Genomic DNA, 18,603 nt, shown 5'->3' with positions numbered 1-18,603 from the left:
TCAGTGGGATGTCATAGTAGATAGTCCTTGCCATGCGTGATGGAGTTTATGGTTTTTCAGTCTTATAAGTGACTATTGTGAGATTGACACTATGTTGTGTTTTTAGAGGATGAGTTTGGGAATGTTCTTGGATTCATCTAACACGCGCGTGCGCACACACACACACAGATATATATATATATATATATGCATTTATACTTATATATGTGTGTGTGTACTCATACATACATGTGTGTGTGTGTGTGTGTGTGTGTGTGTGTGTGTGTATGTATGTATGTACATATATGTGTACATTGTATATATATACAAATACATATACATATATATGTATATATGTGTGTATGTATGTATGTATGCATGCATACATACACACACATACATGCACATGCACATGCATACATGCGTGCATGTGCATGTATATGTGTATGTGTAGTATACATACATGTATATACATACATACATACATACATGTGCGTACGTACGTATGTATGTGTGTATGCGTGTGTGTGTGTATGGGGGTGTGTGTACATGTACACCCACCCACCTTTGTAAGACTAGAATATATCCAATCATACAAACATATAAAAGTATATATGTGGTTGTATGATTGGATACATTCTCTCTCTCTCTCTCTCTCTACACACACACACACACACACACACACACACTATGCATGCATGCATATATTTTTTGAGGGTGAAATTCTTAATATTCTGCATTACCAAAATGAGTCCACATAATGGGGGCTTCAATCATTATATGACAAGAAGACAGTATGGTCTATGTGATGAGTTTGCAGACAATCAAAGAAAGATTTTTAGAGATTTAAAAAAAATCAAATTTAGAGAATGTGGGATCACCAATGATTCTATGGTTTTTCTCTCTCTAGAGTCTAGAAAATGATGGTAGAATCCCAAAAAGCTAGAAATGCTTTTCAAAATGAGCCGTGGGAAATCAAGCTTGTAGTTGTTGAAAATCTAAGAAATCATGCGTGTTGGACGAGCACACATATACGTGTCATATGCATATTGTGTATATATGTTGTATGTACATGTGTGCGTGCACACACTGTCCTTGTGTGTAGAGATTTATGTATGCACGCATACATATACATACGCTAGCACTAGATATGCACTTATGCATGCACTCAGTATACACATACACATATAAAGACATACATATATATGCATCAAATACAAGGAGAGAGAGGAGAAGAGTAGAGTTGTGGAAAGAGGATAGAACTAGAGAGTACACTAGAACTGACTAAGCGCATACTAAAAGAGTGTATTTGTAGCGAATGAGGGTGCAATTGGGGAGTACAAATATGTTGTTAATGCTCCATTTTCAATTTCATCTCAATAATTTGATGTACTCTTAAGGCTACTTGATGGTCATCCTAATAGCTTCAGCCATGGAAGGTGGATCGAAGAGATAACTGCCTTTCAACAGCTTAGATATGGAAATAAATTTGATTTTCATGCTTCATGTTTCGTTTTGATGTCTCAACCTTCTAGCTTGATTTCCATTCTGACTTGCTTAAGAGGCTTTAGTCTTACGATTATTATAATATGAGAAGTCCAAAATTTTTCCTATGTCAAGCATCTTCGTATTTAACATGACCAATGAATTGTGTATTGCTATCTAGTGGTCTTAAGTGTCTCTTGTTTGAGATCTATACATTGTTCTTTTACATAATAATGTGAGCAAAGAACGTAGTTGGAGTTATCTTTGAGTTTATAATTTTACATGCATGATTTTATAGGTAATAAGATGGGACTTAAGATTGGGAGAGGTATAAAATTACTGCTATGATAGGCAAGGAATAATAGTTTACATTGTTCATTCACTTTTGGATGAACGGATTTTCACTATGTTGGGGGGCTCTTCCTTGAGATTTGAGATTCTCTCCTTATTTGCCTTTCTAATATCTTGATCATACTCTTTACTCTTTATTATTACACTATAGTTGAACAATTATAGTATTATGAACCTAGCGAGGTTAATAACAATGCTATTTTGCAAGCTTCTTTGAGTCTCTTCTTAGACTCTGTAAAGAATCTGATACTCCCATCACTGCTTTTCTAATTCCAAGGGAAAATTTGATTTTCTTAAATATTTATATAAGGCTTAGAGGAAGTATTGGCTTGGATCGTGGACCAAAGTACACGCTTGTAGTATCCATACCATACTATTAAAATAGTCATGAATTTTTTTATTGTTGTTATCTTAATGGAGTAGAAGTGTAGTAAGCTTCTAGTTGTGAGTCGAGCATAGAATTTGATAGTGCTAATTGGGAAGTGCTTGTGTCTTTTGTTGAGGTCAATCGACCGTTTTATGACAATCAACACTCTGAATATAGGATATGTGCTCTCAAGGAAGCCTCATCCTCCTTCCATATTTTAACGTATGTATATGCACATATCCCCTCCCCTCTCCACCAAACCATTTACACATGCACAACATGCATACATATATATATAAGTGTGAGTAAATATGGACATCCGCATGTGCATACGTGCATGCATATCCATCTCCATATCCACACACACATGTGCACACGCATGTGTGTGTGTCTGTGTGACAATTGCTTTCATCTTTGAGAAGTGTTCTCTCATTGTTTCTAACTACCAAACTTGGTGGTAGGATTTGTAACTTGCATTCAGTAATTGAAAAAAAAAACACACACACACACACACACACACACACATCTATATACATACATATAGATCGATGTATACATACATGTATAAACAAATAAATAAATTCATACATAAATACATAAATAAATGCATAAATTTTATGAGTGACTATCGTGAGATTGAAATTGCACTATGTATACACACACACACACACATCTATATATACATATATATCGATGTATTTATATATTTATAAATAAATATATAAATTTATTAATACGTAGAGCTTATGAGTGACTATCGTGAGATGGAAATTGCATTATGTTGTGTTTTTAGAGGATGAGTTTGGGAATGTTCTTGGATTCATCTAAGTATATGCTTCTGTCGTATTAGCGTATATGCAAACTTCTCCTTGTGAAGTTTTCGTCCAAGTTGCGGCTTGTTGGTATTGTGGTAAATCTTTCTATCTTAAATGGTGCGTTGCCCTATCAGCTAGATTTAGATGCTTGTTTGGAGAGATTAAAATGAAATCGTTTGGACTTCACAAGCAGTTGTAGCTTGAATGAAGACATTTTGGACTACTTTTTGATTAGCACTTCTCCTTTAGTGCTAGCCTTCGTCATGGTTGAGTTTGCCCTTCACCTCCGGAGTGCCGATAGAAACTCAGTACAAAGACTTTGTATAAATGGACGCTCAAGTATGTGTGGGTGTATGTGTGGAGCATATTTTTATACTATGGTCTACACCCACTGTTGAGCGCTGATGACTTCAGTGGGATGTCATAGTAGATAGTCCTTGCCATGCGTGATGGAGTTTATGGTTTTTCAGTCTTATAAGTGACTATTGTGAGATTGACACTATGTTGTGTTTTTAGAGGATGAGTTTGGGAATGTTCTTGGATTCATCTAACACGCGCGTGCGCACACACACACACAGATATATATATATATATATATATATGCATTTATACTTATATATGTGTGTGTGTACTCATACATACATGTGTGTGTGTGTGTGTGTGTGTGTGTGTGTGTATGTATGTATGTACATATATGTGTACATTGTATATATATACAAATACATATACATATATATGTATATATGTGTGTATGTATGTATGTATGCATGCATACATACACACACATACATGCACATGCACATGCATACATGCGTGCATGTGCATGTATATGTGTATGTGTGTAGTATACATACATGTATATACATACATACATACATACATGTGCGTACGTACGTATGTATGTGTGTATGCGTGTGTGTGTGTATGGGGGTGTGTGTACATGTACACCCACCCACCTTTGTAAGACTAGAATATATCCAATCATACAAACATATAAAAGTATATATGTGGTTGTATGATTGGATACATTCTCTCTCTCTCTCTCTCTCTACACACACACACACACACACACACACACTATGCATGCATGCATATATTTTTTGAGGGTGAAATTCTTAATATTCTGCATTACCAAAATGAGTCCACATAATGGGGGCTTCAATCATTATATGACAAGAAGACAGTATGGTCTATGTGATGAGTTTGCAGACAATCAAAGAAAGATTTTTAGAGATTTTAAAAAAATCAAATTTAGAGAATGTGGGATCTCCAATGATTCTATGGTTTTTCTCTCTCTAGAGTCTAGAAAATGATGGTAGAATCCCAAAAAGCTAGAAATGCTTTTCAAAATGAGCCGTGGGAAATCAAGCTTGTAGTTGTTGAAAATCTAAGAAATCATGCGTGTTGGACGAGCACACATATACGTGTCATATGCATATTGTGTATATATGTTGTATGTACATGTGTGCGTGCACACACTGTCCTTGTGTGTAGAGATTTATGTATGCACGCATACATATACATACGCTAGCACTAGATATGCACTTATGCATGCACTCAGTATACACATACACATACAAAGACATACATATATATGCATCAAATACAAGGAGAGAGAGGAGAAGAGTAGAGTTGTGGAAAGAGGATAGAACTAGAGAGTACACTAGAACTGACTAAGCGCATACTAAAAGAGTGAATATATATATATTCGTTAGGGTTTTCAATTCTTATGTATGTTGCATTTAAAAAATTACAACAAAGGTGTAATCCAGAACCTCTACTAATGTTGCATTTAAAACAATTACAGTGGAGGTGCAATCCGAAACCTTTACTAAGAAATCCAATAGAGTGGGCGACAAACCATGCGATTTGTAACCTTTGCACATGAAGTGGGAGACGAAGGTTAATGCCAATCTCTAATGAAAAAACCCCACACAAAACCTACTTCTACATCAAGATACGGACTTTGAATCCTTGTCCCAAAACTTGTAAAGTACGAGGAGCTTGACGATTTTGGATAACGATCCTCCAACTTGAGGATGTCGAGACCATTGGACACAACAAGGGAGCAAGTTGAGGAAGCTTGAATCATTGAATGGAGGCCGAAAATTGCAAGTAGGAGAAAGGCAGGTCAAGCCCACAGTCATAGCTTTTGCAGGCCGTGAAGTTTTCGTCCATGTTGTGGCCTTTTGAAATTGTGATAAATTCTTCTATCTTAAGTGATGCGTTGCTCTATCAACTAGATTATCTAAGCAATTTTTGCGCGTCTCGGAGAGTCAAGTAAAATTGTAGAGTCCTTACAAGCTTGAATGAAGAGAGTATCGACTACTTTTTGATCAGCCTTATTCTTTAGTGCTAGCCTTTGTTATGGTTGAGTTTGCTTCTTTACTTCCGACTGTGCCGACAGAAACTTGGTACGAAGACCTTTGTATAAATGGATGCTCACATATGTTTATAACTATGGCCTACACCTATCGTTGGGCGTTGATGATGGCAATGGGAATGCCATAGTAGCTAGTTTGTGCTATGCATGATTGAGTTTATGGTTTTCAACCTTATGAGTGACGATCATGAGATTGAAACTGCGTTGTGCTGTGTGTATAGAGGATTAGTCAGCTTTTGTAGACTATGGCTTCATAAGATGGCTCCAAAAAATCGAGAAGAGGAGGTTGAGCTCGGCTTGGTTGTGATAGCGCTGTAAGGTAACAGAATTTGAGTTGAAACATGAACCAAAGACACAAGTCATTGTGTGAAGTTAACCACAAATGATCTCCCTCACTCTCCAAAGATGAACGTTGAAAACCCCTTCCTAAAAGAGGCAATAGGAGTGGCTAATAACTCTTCATCGGTTGCAGCACAGGGCTAGTTTAAAGAGGGTAGGAGAGGCTTGAGGCTATCTTGTTCTGCACCGAAGCAAAAATGATGGAGGAGAGAAAGAGAGGCAACGATGAATAAAAGGGCCTTACATCCTTGTGTCTTTTGGCACTCTTTGTGTTTGTGCTATGCATAATATGAATATTGATCAACATCAATCCTTAATACTTCTCTCAAGCTCAATATCATGAACTAGGCCTTGCCTTATATGGGGAATGGAAGGACTGAACATTGCCTTCCATCACACTCCTTTAATGGGAATGTTCGTCCATTCAGTCAAACCAAGAGCTTGTCAGTGTTTCTCGAAAATCTCTTTTCCAAGTAGTTTGGTAAAGATATTTGCAATATTCTCTTTGCTATCACAATGTTGCAATGTGATGTCACTAAGTAATACTCTTGAGTAGATCAATTATTACAGTATATTATTATTGGCTTTGTCTCATCAAAGTACTTTGTTTTGGTAATAGTCTTCTATGCTATATAGCCTCACATGCATCTGTTGAGAGTGTCCTATATTTTGCTTTTGTTAAAGACAAAGAAACAGTTGGTTGTTTGTTGACAACCATGATATAGCACGTGTCCAAGAAAAAAATGCATATTCTGATGTGGATCTCTTGGTCTTATGATCTCTTGCATAGTCACTATCATAACATCCATGCCACCTTAGTTGGCTAGCTCTGTGTTTTATTCCAAATTGTCTTATACCTTTGATGCATCTCAAAAACTCTCTTGGTTGCATTTCAATGAGATTTGCCATGACCTGTGCAAATGAACAAATGTCTGGCCTTGTAATAGTAAGAGTACGTGTCATTGGTAGTAGGCGGCTTTGGATTTTGGTAACTTTCAAGAACTATTCCATGGGAGTGGTTGCAATCTTGCAATCTACGATATGAAACTTCATTAGGAGACTATCCACATTGTTTTGGTGGTTCCTAAAGGTCTTGTTTGAGTCTCTTCAAAACTCAATCCCAAGACAATAATACACAAGTCCAAGGTCTTTCATGTCGAGCTTCGCAAACAAGTCTTGTTTGAGCTCGTAACAAAGCTATCAGAGCTTCCTGTAACAATTAGGTCATCTACATACAAAAGTGCGTTTTAATCGATGTATTCTAGATCAGCAAAATACTTCTCAACTGTTCCAACTTCTGGATGTTTGATGTATGTCGTAGATACTTTTTTGAAGATGGTTGGTAGGCATGGTTTTTTTCCTGTTTAATATGACTTAGTGGTTGTTGTATGTAGACTTCCTCGTCTAGGTATCCTTGTGAAAAGCATTTTTGATATCTAGTTGGTATGAATTCAATCTGTCGAGTGTGGCTGTAGGTATAAAAAATCCTATAAAATAAGTTAATCCATCTTTGGTACCAGTGCATAAGTCTCATCATAATCATGCTCATACTGTTGGGCAAAACCTTTTGCAACTCTAGCTTTGTATCTTTCAATGTTGCCATATGAATTATACATTTTTTTGTGGTAAAACCTATTGTTGCCACCTGAATCATACCTATTTTTGGGTGTGAAACCTATTGTTTGCAATTGCCTTCTTTTCTGGTGGCAAGTCACATAAATCCCAAATGTTGTACAAAGCGACCATGTCTTGATTCATAACAATTTGTTATTCTGGCTTGTCAATTGCATCCTCAAAGCACACTAGTGCTTCTGTAGCCAGGATATGGTTCAAGTAGTATATTGAACCATGTACATTGACACTTCAAGGAGTATATTGAACCATTAATGCTACTGTTTGTGCATAACCCCATACATTTGCATGTATCAAATCGAGAGTGTCTCTTGCTCAAGAGGTGCTTCTTCTAGAGCTGACTCTTGATTGTTTGTCGGCATAACATGCTTCAGAAACTTTCCGAAAACTGAAAATTTTGAAATTCCAATCATCATATTTTGATCTTTTAATTGCATCAAACATATGAAGTATGTGACCATATCATAAAATGACATCGGTTGATGTTGAATTGACACAACATGTTAGTCTTGTACTAAGCTAATATTTTGAATAATTATTGAGTCCTTGGATAATATGGTATACTAATGTGTCGTTTCTCATGGATGCACAAGATAGAGGCAGTGGGAAGAATGTGTGTGCCACATGGATTGCACTTTAAGTAGAGGGTTTTTTTTTTTTTTGGGACTAACTAGAGTTTGAGTGGTTTTGATAGAAAAGTGGATGTTATCTTAAATGATATGGAGGCAATCGTCGATTGGTTGAGCTTTAGAAATAAGAGTTGATTCCACATCTTACGAAGCCTAATGTCTTTACTAGGTAAATTATGTGTGTGTGAGTGAAACTTTTAGATGGTATAGGTTTACCAATTAGTAGTGACATTGGGTTGGTACATTGTTCTTGAAAGGTCTTTTAGAGTCTTTATTAATTGAAGTTGGTTGGGTGTGTCATAGATTGATGCATAATAGATTGGATGCCATGGAGATGAAGATTGCTGCACCCCAGTATGAACAATCTTTCAAAATGCTTCAATGACAATGATGGAATGGCCCTTCAAAATGCTATATTTTATATCATGAGTGAAAGAAAGGGGGAGATTTTCAGACCCTATAAAGTCAGAGTTTTGCATGCAAGTGAATAGTCTGTGAAAGAAGCTAAAATACAAAGCTTTAAGATACCTCAAGGTTAGCTTTTGTGATGGAGGGGAGGAGGGAGGCGAGAATGTGCATGTTACAAGGCTTGTCTTTAAATGTTAGTAAGAGCCATCATTTGCTAGTGTCATGTCTTTGGAGTTTACGAGTGTACCTTATTATTAAAAGTATAATTCTTATGAATTATGCTTAATATTAGGCTCACATTCTCTTTTCAATGGTGTTACGTGTAGTCCTTCTAAATGAGTTTAAATCTTAATTTTTAATCAAATGAATGCTTCTCTACACAAGATAGTCCACGAGTGAAGGTAGAAAGTGAACTTGTTATATGAATTGGTAGTAAGATGTATCAAACCAATTAGCATGTATACAGGTAATGAAACTGCATGAGTAGATATGTAGTAGAAGAGGAGCCTTGAACACCATAACCTTGTTAATGCCTCACAGTGATCATACGGGACATCCACTACTATCTATCTCAAGTTTGAATATAGCTTAAGCTAATTGAGATTTGTCCATTTAGCTCTATTGATTGGTTGCATCGAACGTGATTCATGACCAAAAAGTTGGAAGACCAAATGCATGATAACGTAATTAAAGGAAGTCACACTAGGATGAAGGTGTGTGCCGACTAAGCCACTGTAATATTCGGACATTGTTTGATACACTAGTGTCTGAACTTTTGAAATAAATGCGTCAGTTTAAGACTTGAGAATTGATTGTTAAGTTAGTGTATTAACCCTTGATTCTTGGAGTTTAGCTACAAACATCTATTTGTGACTTTTGTGACTTTTTTTTTTTTTGGGAAGTGGTAGCAAAGTCTAAATTGAACATTATATGTATTGGAATGGCTTGCATACGTAAAATTAATGTTATATAAAATTATGTATACTATGTTAGGAATATTTTTTTGACAATTGAATAGTTTTAGGCTATTTAGACACAAATGAGGCAAACTTGGTTTAAACAAAAAGTGTTTCGTCATCTGGCAAGGAGGATTATGTAGATGTGCCTCAAGCTTAGGTGGATTGTGTTTGTTGGGTATAAATTACTAACTTTGTGATATTTCAAGGCTTTATTGGGATCTTGGATGTGTAATAATAAAACACCATCCAAGGGTCGGACACTCCTACCTTGATAGTGCCACATGCTAGATGGGCTATAGGTACAGCAAAGAAGAGGGCTTTTTCCATGATTATCAGCAAATAAGTTCGGCATTCTTCACGTTGGACGATGAATCAATTCGAAGATCTTTTGTTTATCAGTTATCATATTTAATTAAAGTAATCCTTGGGTTACATGTTGAAAGGCATATTTGTGGAATAGATATTCCATCTTGGATTTGATTTTGGGTATGATATGTCTATGAGAAAATATATTAGGTTACATAATTTTGTGGAACTGTAGATTAGGGATTCTTATGTATTAGTATTAAATTGTGCTTGTCTTTGAGTTTGATGTGGTGTACTCTTCAGGTCTAACACCTTCTTGCGACGAGGACAAAGCTAAGGGTTGTTTTAATAATAAAGAATTTCCAGGTATGTGCATTTCCTTTGTTATTACAATGCAAGTTGATACTAGGCATGTTTTTAAGACGACGAGGTTTCAGCGAAATTTGGGCTGTCATGAGGTTCAAGTCCTCAAAGACCTACAAGGTACAAATAATTCTTTTCTTATTGCTCTTAGAATATTTGTAGACATGCTTGATAGGGTATTTGAGTTTGGATGACCATAAGTTGACTTTTCTTAGTAAGATGCCTTGTTGAATTCATTGGTAATATGTTAGGAATAATTGTTAGAAAATAATTTTCTATCAAGTGTGATTTACAATTATTTTTATAGTAGCTATTGCGAGGAAATTGAGCAATTAATCTCCCAATAGAAGGTAGACTTTTTGCCCTAGAGTGGGGAGGTTAAGTTGTGAAGCCTATGAATGTGGGCAAGGACAAGTAGACTTGAGCCCAAAGGTTCTTGTAAATGAATCATACTATCAGATGTACACGAAGTACCTAGATACATACCTACATTTGGTTTAACTAGGTAGTGTTTGATTGTGACTATAGGAAAAAATATAGAATTGAGGAAAATCTAAGGGAACAAATGTGTTGTCGTACGGACTTTATGACATGCTTTTTGATGACCTTTGTGAGATGGTAAAAGGGATATGGCCAATAATCTACACTTATGGTGAGATATGATATTTAGGATTGTAAGGTTGCAATGCCCAGCTCGACGACCACATACATGGCCCTCCAAAATATAAAATTATCACATGGGCATTACAAATCTTGGTACCTTTCATGTCAAAATCATTATCACTTTGGACATATTGTTTGACAATCCATCCTAGCATGGAAATGTCTATGATATATTCCTTATTTTGGCATTAATAAATGTGACAAAAGATTAATTGAATGTCTATGTATTGGGGAAGGTGGCATGTGCGTGTGTGTACACACATTTCACAAGAAAAAAAAGAAGTGTTTGTGTAGACACGCACACGCGCGCGCGCATGCATGCACCATGTATACGATGACTATATCCATGGAATGTGTAAGATGTGGATACCCACATGTACATATTCCACATAAGACCTAGTATTTACCCATGCTGTTAGCTTCGTATTCATCAAAAGATTAAAGAGGGTTATATTGATTTTAGGCTCTAGGACGCCCAAGAAGTTAAAAACATGAAAAACTTGTAATAATTTGAAACATTGAAGCTCAAATAGTCAACCGATTGACTTTTGATAAAAAACGTAAAAGGGCTACTTTTTGATGGACCTTGTGAACCGTCTATTTCGACCAGCTGGACTTGGATGAACTTGAGGGTGAAAAGGAATGTATAAAAACTTGAAGTATGATTTATTTCTCATTCTTTGTGTATAGAGTGAATCCCTTGGAAGAAGAGAACGTGAGTTGTCTTTGTAGTTGTATTTGTAGCCTTTGAGCTCGACTTGGATGAACTTGAGGGTGAAATGGAATGTATAAGAACTTGAAGTATGATTTATTTCTCATTCTTTGTGTATAGAGTGAATCCCTTGCAAGAAGAGAACGTGAGTTGTCTTTGTAGTTGTACTTGTAGCCTTTGAGCTTTTACCTTTTCACTTGTGCTGAATTATTATGTGTGGATCCTCACTTCTTTTTTAGTTCTATATCGTATGTTCTTTCCTTTAAGTGCTAGCCTTCATCATGATGGTATGTCCTTCAGCTCCAGAGTAGTGATAAAAATCAACATAAGTTTACCCATTAGACTTGCACTTATCATCAACAATCTCAATTTGTATGATTGGATATATTCTAGTCTTACAAAGATATATATAAGTTTACACATTGGAATTGCACCTATCGTTGGGTGATGATGATGTCATAGTTGTTAGTCATTGTTGTGCATGATGGAGTTGAAGGTTTCCAACCTTGTGGATGTTAAGTGTGATTCGAGCATGGGCCTTGCCTTGAAGTAAACCTAGTGCTAGTATTATTTCTTATTTGAAATTTATAAAAAATTTTAGGATTCGTTTCGTTTTAGAAAGTAATTGACAATGGGTGAGTATAACATACAGTGATGGTGACATAAATGGTTACTGATTTTTAAATATCACCTAGACATGATAAATCTTGGTATCTTTTATGTATTATAATCTTTCTTATTTTGGAGATAATATTTGTAATAAAAACATTAATTGAATGTGTGTGCACTTGCGCGCATGCATGCATGTCTATACATGATGTGTGATGTGTACATGTTGGTTTATATGTATATGTGTGTGTGTGTGTGTGTGAGAGAGAGAGAGAGAGAGAGAGAGTGTGCACACATGCACACGCACATTAGAAAAAAAAACACGTACACATCCACACACACACACACACACATATACATACATACTTTTTTTTTGTACACGCGCATGCACATAGGTCTCTCTCTCTCTCTCTCTCTCTCTCTCTCTCTCTCTCTCTCTAGTCTCATCATCGCTAGCATTTCTGTCGTCCCATGCGAACAGACTTATTGATTACGTGTGTTGATAACGTGACTTTGTTTGTGTGTATGTGTGACCCTTCATATGAGCCTTTGGGTTGCTAAGGAAAAATTTCCTCTCCGTCTACAGTCTTATCATGACTAAGATTTTTGTCGCTCTGTGTGAGCACTTTTTGGGTACGTGAGTGACTTTTGTTGTTATTGTTGTTGGTGTGCTTAGATTTAATAATTTCATTAATAAATGAAACATACAATCAATTCAGAATATCTTAACAACATTAACTAGAAATAACTCATATATGGAGAATAAATACAAGAACTCAAATTACGTTTAATTTCAAATGTATTATTACAACCAAACCTTGGTAAGGCTATAAAAAATGAGTAAATAAGTGTCGAATTTGTCAGGTTGTCCAGGCTCTAAGGTCATGATCCATGTACTTGCCACCATTCAAATAAACCATATGTTAGAATAGTATAGCTTAATTGGGGTAGACATGTAACGTTTGTTTTTCTTGGCTTGTTATCGCTTTATCTAGGAAAACGAACATCTCTTGAGATTCTAAAATATAAAAGTATAATGATTTCACAAAGGAAAGCACTAATAAATAATGCATCAACTCAATTTAAAAGAAAATATACCAATAGACTAAAGTTGTATTTAAAGGAGTAAATTAAATAAAGAAAAATTAACTAGGAAAACGAACATCTCTTGAGATTCTAACATATAAAAGTATAATGATTTCACAAAGGAAAGCACTAATAAATAATGCATCAACTCAATTTAAAAGAAAATGTACCAATAGACTAAAGTTGTATTAAAGGAGTAAATTAATTAAAGGAAAATTAACTAAAGAGAAAATTAATTATAAATATTTTTGTGTGGTGTGTGTTTGCATTTTTATTGATCAAAATGTGTGTGTGTGTGTGTGTGTGTGTGTGCGCATAGGGATCCCACCCCAATCTAGAGGGTAAGACTACATGGTAGGGAGTAAGCCCATTAAGTAGAACTTACTCTCCACATAATAGAATGTTAAGTGTAAGTGTGTGTCTCTGCATTTTTACTGATTAAAATGTGTGTGTGTAGGGGGTTCACCCCAACCTAGAGGGTAAGACTACATGGTAGGGAGTAAGCCCATTAAGTGGAATCTCCACATAATAGAATGCTAAGTGACTTTTGTACGGTAGAAATGGATAAGTATGATAAGTGTTTTTATAAGTAGTTACGTACTTTAAATTCACAAGAGGTTGGATCTAGTATTTTTGCACAAGAAACCAATATTTAGAAATCAAAGGAAAGAGTAGCCATTAATAAATTGAAAAATTGATTATATGGTATTACCCCGAGTAAGGGTTCGTTGGGAGATCAATGTGTGTAGATTTAATAATCCGATCAATAAATGAACCATACAATCGATTCAGTCATAGAATAGCTTAACAACATTAACTAAAAATAATTAAGATATGAAAAATAAATACTTAAAGAACTCAAATTACGTTTAATTTCAAATGTATTAGTATTACCAAATCCTTGTAGGGTTACACGTAATTATGGTTGACGTAACACATCAGTCTCTCTATAGAAAAGCTCTAGAGCCGCAAGATGCCATTGTAAGCTTACTGCAAAGGAGGATATGAGAACTATGTCATCTACATACAGTAGGATCTGTATCATCTAGTATGTAAGCAGAGATCCCTCTCCTCCTACGCGGTCAATGGAATGTTGTGATCTCATCAATATAAAGCCCAAAGAGGGTTGAAGAGAGTGGGTAATCTTGCCTCACTCCGATCGTGCTTTCATTCCAATTTGACAGACCTCCTGGTGCACGTATCCTCCCTCATATAGGCTCATCACACCCCAGATCATGACCTTTGGTATCTGCATCTCCTGAAGCCTCCATATTAATCGTGCTCATGGGACTATATCAAAAGCCTTCTGAAAATCTCTAAGCAAATACACTTTCTGGGATCTGGACCTCGTCTCCTCAATGATTGCCTGTAAGATAAAAATACGCTCAATGGTAGAGTGTTGCCGACGATCGTTCATCGGAAATCTGCTTGATCCAGGGCTTGCTATCCATATGTCTTTTCAGTATAGGAGCTGATCTCTCTAACACCGATCCCCATATATCTTGGCCAGTGTATGGCCTATCATGCGTGTGCAGTAGTTCCTCGTATGCATTGGGTCTCTTGCTTTGTGCATCAGAAAAATTGTAGTGGTGCTTCAAGCAGAAGGAAAGCCACAACATACCGCATGATTAAACATCTTTGCTAGGATTTGTATGATGGAGATGTGGCTGCACATGGAAACCACGTTGTACCATATCAGATAAAAGGAGGGGACATTATCACAAGACACTGATCGGGCACAAATACATGTCACTGGTTTTTTGAGTTAGCTCTGGGACACATCGGAGTAGAGGATGCGGAGATAGTCGAAATGGGGTCAGCTTGGGTTAGCGGGCAGAGACGACACAGAGTAGTGGAGAGGGCGCCACAGAGGATGACCAAAGCACGCACGATAGAGGTACAACCCATCGTTGCTCTACTTGGAGGAGATCAACCGACCTGGTGTCACCCTTGATGTTGCCCATCGTATACAAATATCCTCAAGACCACGCCCCCCACCACGATGAGAGATATCTAGACGGTTATAGATACACGATATCTCTGCTTTCTATCTAAGAGATTTCATGACTTCTGGATGTGTCCTCGGAGCTTTCGTACTACCTATTGGAGTCTCTTGAGAGTTCCAGAGAGTGTGCCTTTGAGTTTTGGCGATTTTCAGATCATTACCCTAGCTTAGCACTCAGCAAGGGCCTTAGCGAGCCCTTTGCCCTTTGCTTCAACCCATGGTTGCTTGTATGAGTTATTTTGCTGATTGTACTTTGGCTCATAGGCCCGTGAGGCCTGCTGAAGACGTTAATACAACTCTCTCTCTCTCTCTCTCTCTCTCTCTCTCTCTCTCTCTCTCTCTCTCTCTCTCTCTCTCTCTCTCTCTCTCTCTCCGAGACCCTATCATGCACCATTTGGAATTGTAATGGTACGGTCAGAACCAGGGAACTTCTCGGAATTCTATATAGGTCGCGACAGTCTTTTACACAGAGACACCATTAGAGTCCAGAGTGCCCACTAGCAGTCGTCAGTGGGTATACATGGGAGTCTGCTTATAGAGATGAGACTAGGGACACATGGGGAGTACGAGGATAAGGAGTAGCATTTCTTTACAGATCCACCCTTTTAGGGACCATTTCAGTAGAGCAGAGATACACATTCCATGTTTCTTTGGATCTGACACATGGACAGCTGGGATCTGTTTGTAACAGTATGCTACTTCCCTCCTGAGACGTCCCACTTTGCTAGAGATATTCGAGATAAGGTTGAGACATCTCCATTTGCAGCCTTTTATTAGTCCATTGTTGACTTCTCGAGCCGCGGAGAAGTCCTCCTAGTTGGGGACTTCAACGCAAGGACAGGCGCCCGTCAGGTACCACTCCTCGACTTCAGGGATGATTCCATTCTACTACCAGACATTGACCTTGAGGGTGTAGGTATGCTACGGGTTTCGGCTGACAGACAAGGTCCAATCACATCTTATGGGAAGGTCCTATTGGACCTCGGCAGGATGCATGATGTCACTATTTATAATAGTCTTGACAGATGGCCCGCCTCAGGTGGTCTCACAGGCTTTCCACAAGGAGGAGGTTCTAGAGCTATTGATTACATCATGGGATCCCCTTGTTGTCTGGGTGATATCCATGTCTTATTATACTTGTGATAAGTCATATCATATGATTGGTGGATCTCTTGCTAAGTCATGCATAGCAATGGGGCGTCTAGTGATTATTTATCATGGGCATCCATAGTCCGTGGCCATGTTGGACTACCACACATGCAACCAACTCAGCAGTAGCCCACGCAAGGATCCACGCCACGTAGGATTGCCACACGGTCAGCCAACAAGGACAAGGTGCAACAATAGTCGTAGCAAAGGTGCCACGTCAATAGCCAATCGATTGCCATGGGGATTGGTAGGTGCCACATCAGTAGTAGCCAATTGGCCATGTCAGCCCAATCAGTGGGCAGTAGTGGGGTCGGCCATGCTGGTCGGTCAATTTTACAAGGGGGACTATAAAAGGTAGCCCCTTGGCCTTCATTTCTCATCCCACCTCAGGCCTTCCAACCTTCAGTGAAGTAGCACCCAAGCCTCCTTGCACAGCAGAGCAGCACGGTAGCCTCAGCCTCTTCAGAAATCTATGAGGATTCACTCCTCTAGGTAGACTAGTCTTCCAGTTTTGTAGTTGTACATCAATGCCAAGAAAAATAGTTTTTTCTTGGAGGAGGTACATTACTTGGGCTACATCATCACTTCGGCAGGTGTTCGCCTGGACCGAGTCGAGGTGAAGGATATTGTGGAGTGGGAGGTGCCTACCACAACACCGGAGATTTGGATGTTTATGGGCATTTGCCAGGCCTAGTAGAAGCATATCAAGGATTTAGCAAAAATTGCAGTTCCCATCACCAATCTTTTACAGGGAGTAAAAGTTAGGAAACAACCTATCACCTTTACTCCAGTAGCTCTTTCGACTTCTAGTTGAAGGAGACAGTTACTACAGCACCATGCCTAGAATTGGCACAATGAGATCAACCCTTCGACGTATGGATTGATACCAACGACTATGCCATTGCAGCAGTTCTGGAGTAGAACGGTCAACCCGTCACATTCAGGGGACGCAAGTTGCTTCTAGCAAAGACCAGATACTGAGTCTATGGCAAGAAGTTATGAAGTCATCCACGCCCTCAAGACATAGAAACACTTTCTCTATGGTTAGGATTTCGCAGTTCGCACAGATCATCAGGCCTTGCGGTGGCTTCAGACCCCATGCTCGTTGCTCAGTGGTTCGATTGACAAACTAGATGGAGCCAGAATTTTCATAAGTTTGGAGGCATGATTGAATATCATCCCAGATTAGAGAATATTGTGGCAAATGCTCTTAACAGAAGAGGAGGTATGGTCACCTTTATTTCCATAGTACATGAGTCTTCTATTGAGGAGACGCGCAACCAATACCATATGGATGTAGATTTCTAGACACCTTGGTACAAAGTCGTGCTCGACAAATGCCTAGGCGACTATGCTATACATGATGGGTAGTTATTCTTCAAAGGATGACTTTGTGTGTTGCCCTCATACCATGCTACCATACTCCATGTTATGCATGATTCTTAAGTAGGCGGACAGAGAGGCGTCGAAGGCACTCTTGAGAAGATAGAGCACAAGTTTTTCTGGCCTCATTTACGCAATGATGTTCATCAGTATGTGTCTCATTGCCACGTCTGCCAGCAAGTGAAGGTATCTCACGAGAAGCTACGAGGATTACTACACCCCCTCGAGATTTTGAACCAACCCTTTGCGCTAATTAGAATGGATTTTGTTACATACCTTCCACCAGCTCTATTGGTACTAGTAACAACATGTGCATGACCATCGTGGATAGCTTTAGCATTTTGTTGATTCCATGCAAAGGTACCATCGACGCACATGACATAGCTCGTTTATTTCTCAGATGGTGGTATCTGATGTGTGGCATGCCCCGTATCATTTTGTTCGATAGGGATTCCAAGTTTACCAGTCATTTTTGGAGAGCCCTATTTGACAACTTTGGTACCAAGCTCAGTTTCTCCAGTAGTTTTCATCTGCAGTTAGATGGCGAGTCAGAAGTCTACAACAAGTTAGCATTTGATATCAAAAAATGCCATGTTTTAGTCCTGCTGGAAACAGTACTTACCCCTAGTTCAAGGGATCCTAAAGAGGGATGTTTATATTGAAGCTATTCTTATATGTTAATATAAAATCTTCGCGAAAGTTTATCGAGCTAATTTTTTTAGTTTCATAATGTTGATAAAAGATATTGTAATTTTTTATATTTTCTTTTGAATTTAGAAGAAAGAGTTGTAATCTTGGCGAAACTTTAAAAAATTTCACATATATGTTTCAAATCTTGGCAAACGTTTCAAACGTTTATTTTCATTAGGACATACAAGCTATCAACACCAATATAAAAGTTTCACTTCTTAATGAAACTAATAGGAAAAAATCATCCATGATCTTGAATGACACCCATTCTTCTAGCGTGCGTCGAACTC

General features: G+C 37.8%; 1 protein-coding gene across 1 annotated transcript in view; it reads left to right on the top strand.

Moving 5' to 3' along the window:
* Positions 1 to 10,084, top strand: part of LOC147885766 (uncharacterized) — a 36,219-nt gene extending 26,135 nt beyond the window's left edge. The window contains exon 14 of the mRNA XM_087396960.1: positions 9,957 to 10,084. The gene's annotated coding sequence lies outside the window, so the exon portion shown is untranslated. The remainder of the gene's footprint in view (positions 1 to 9,956) is intronic.
* Positions 10,085 to 18,603: the final 8,519 nt, after the last annotated feature.

Source organism: Dipteris shenzhenensis, chromosome 25 (genome assembly GCF_047967505.1).
Source record: "Dipteris shenzhenensis isolate YYH24624 ecotype China chromosome 25, Dip_SZ_1.0, whole genome shotgun sequence".
Taxonomy (NCBI): Eukaryota; Viridiplantae; Streptophyta; class Polypodiopsida; order Gleicheniales; family Dipteridaceae; genus Dipteris; species Dipteris shenzhenensis.
The sequence above is the reverse complement of the archived record's forward strand: the minus strand, read 5'-3'. Positions and strand labels throughout refer to the sequence as shown.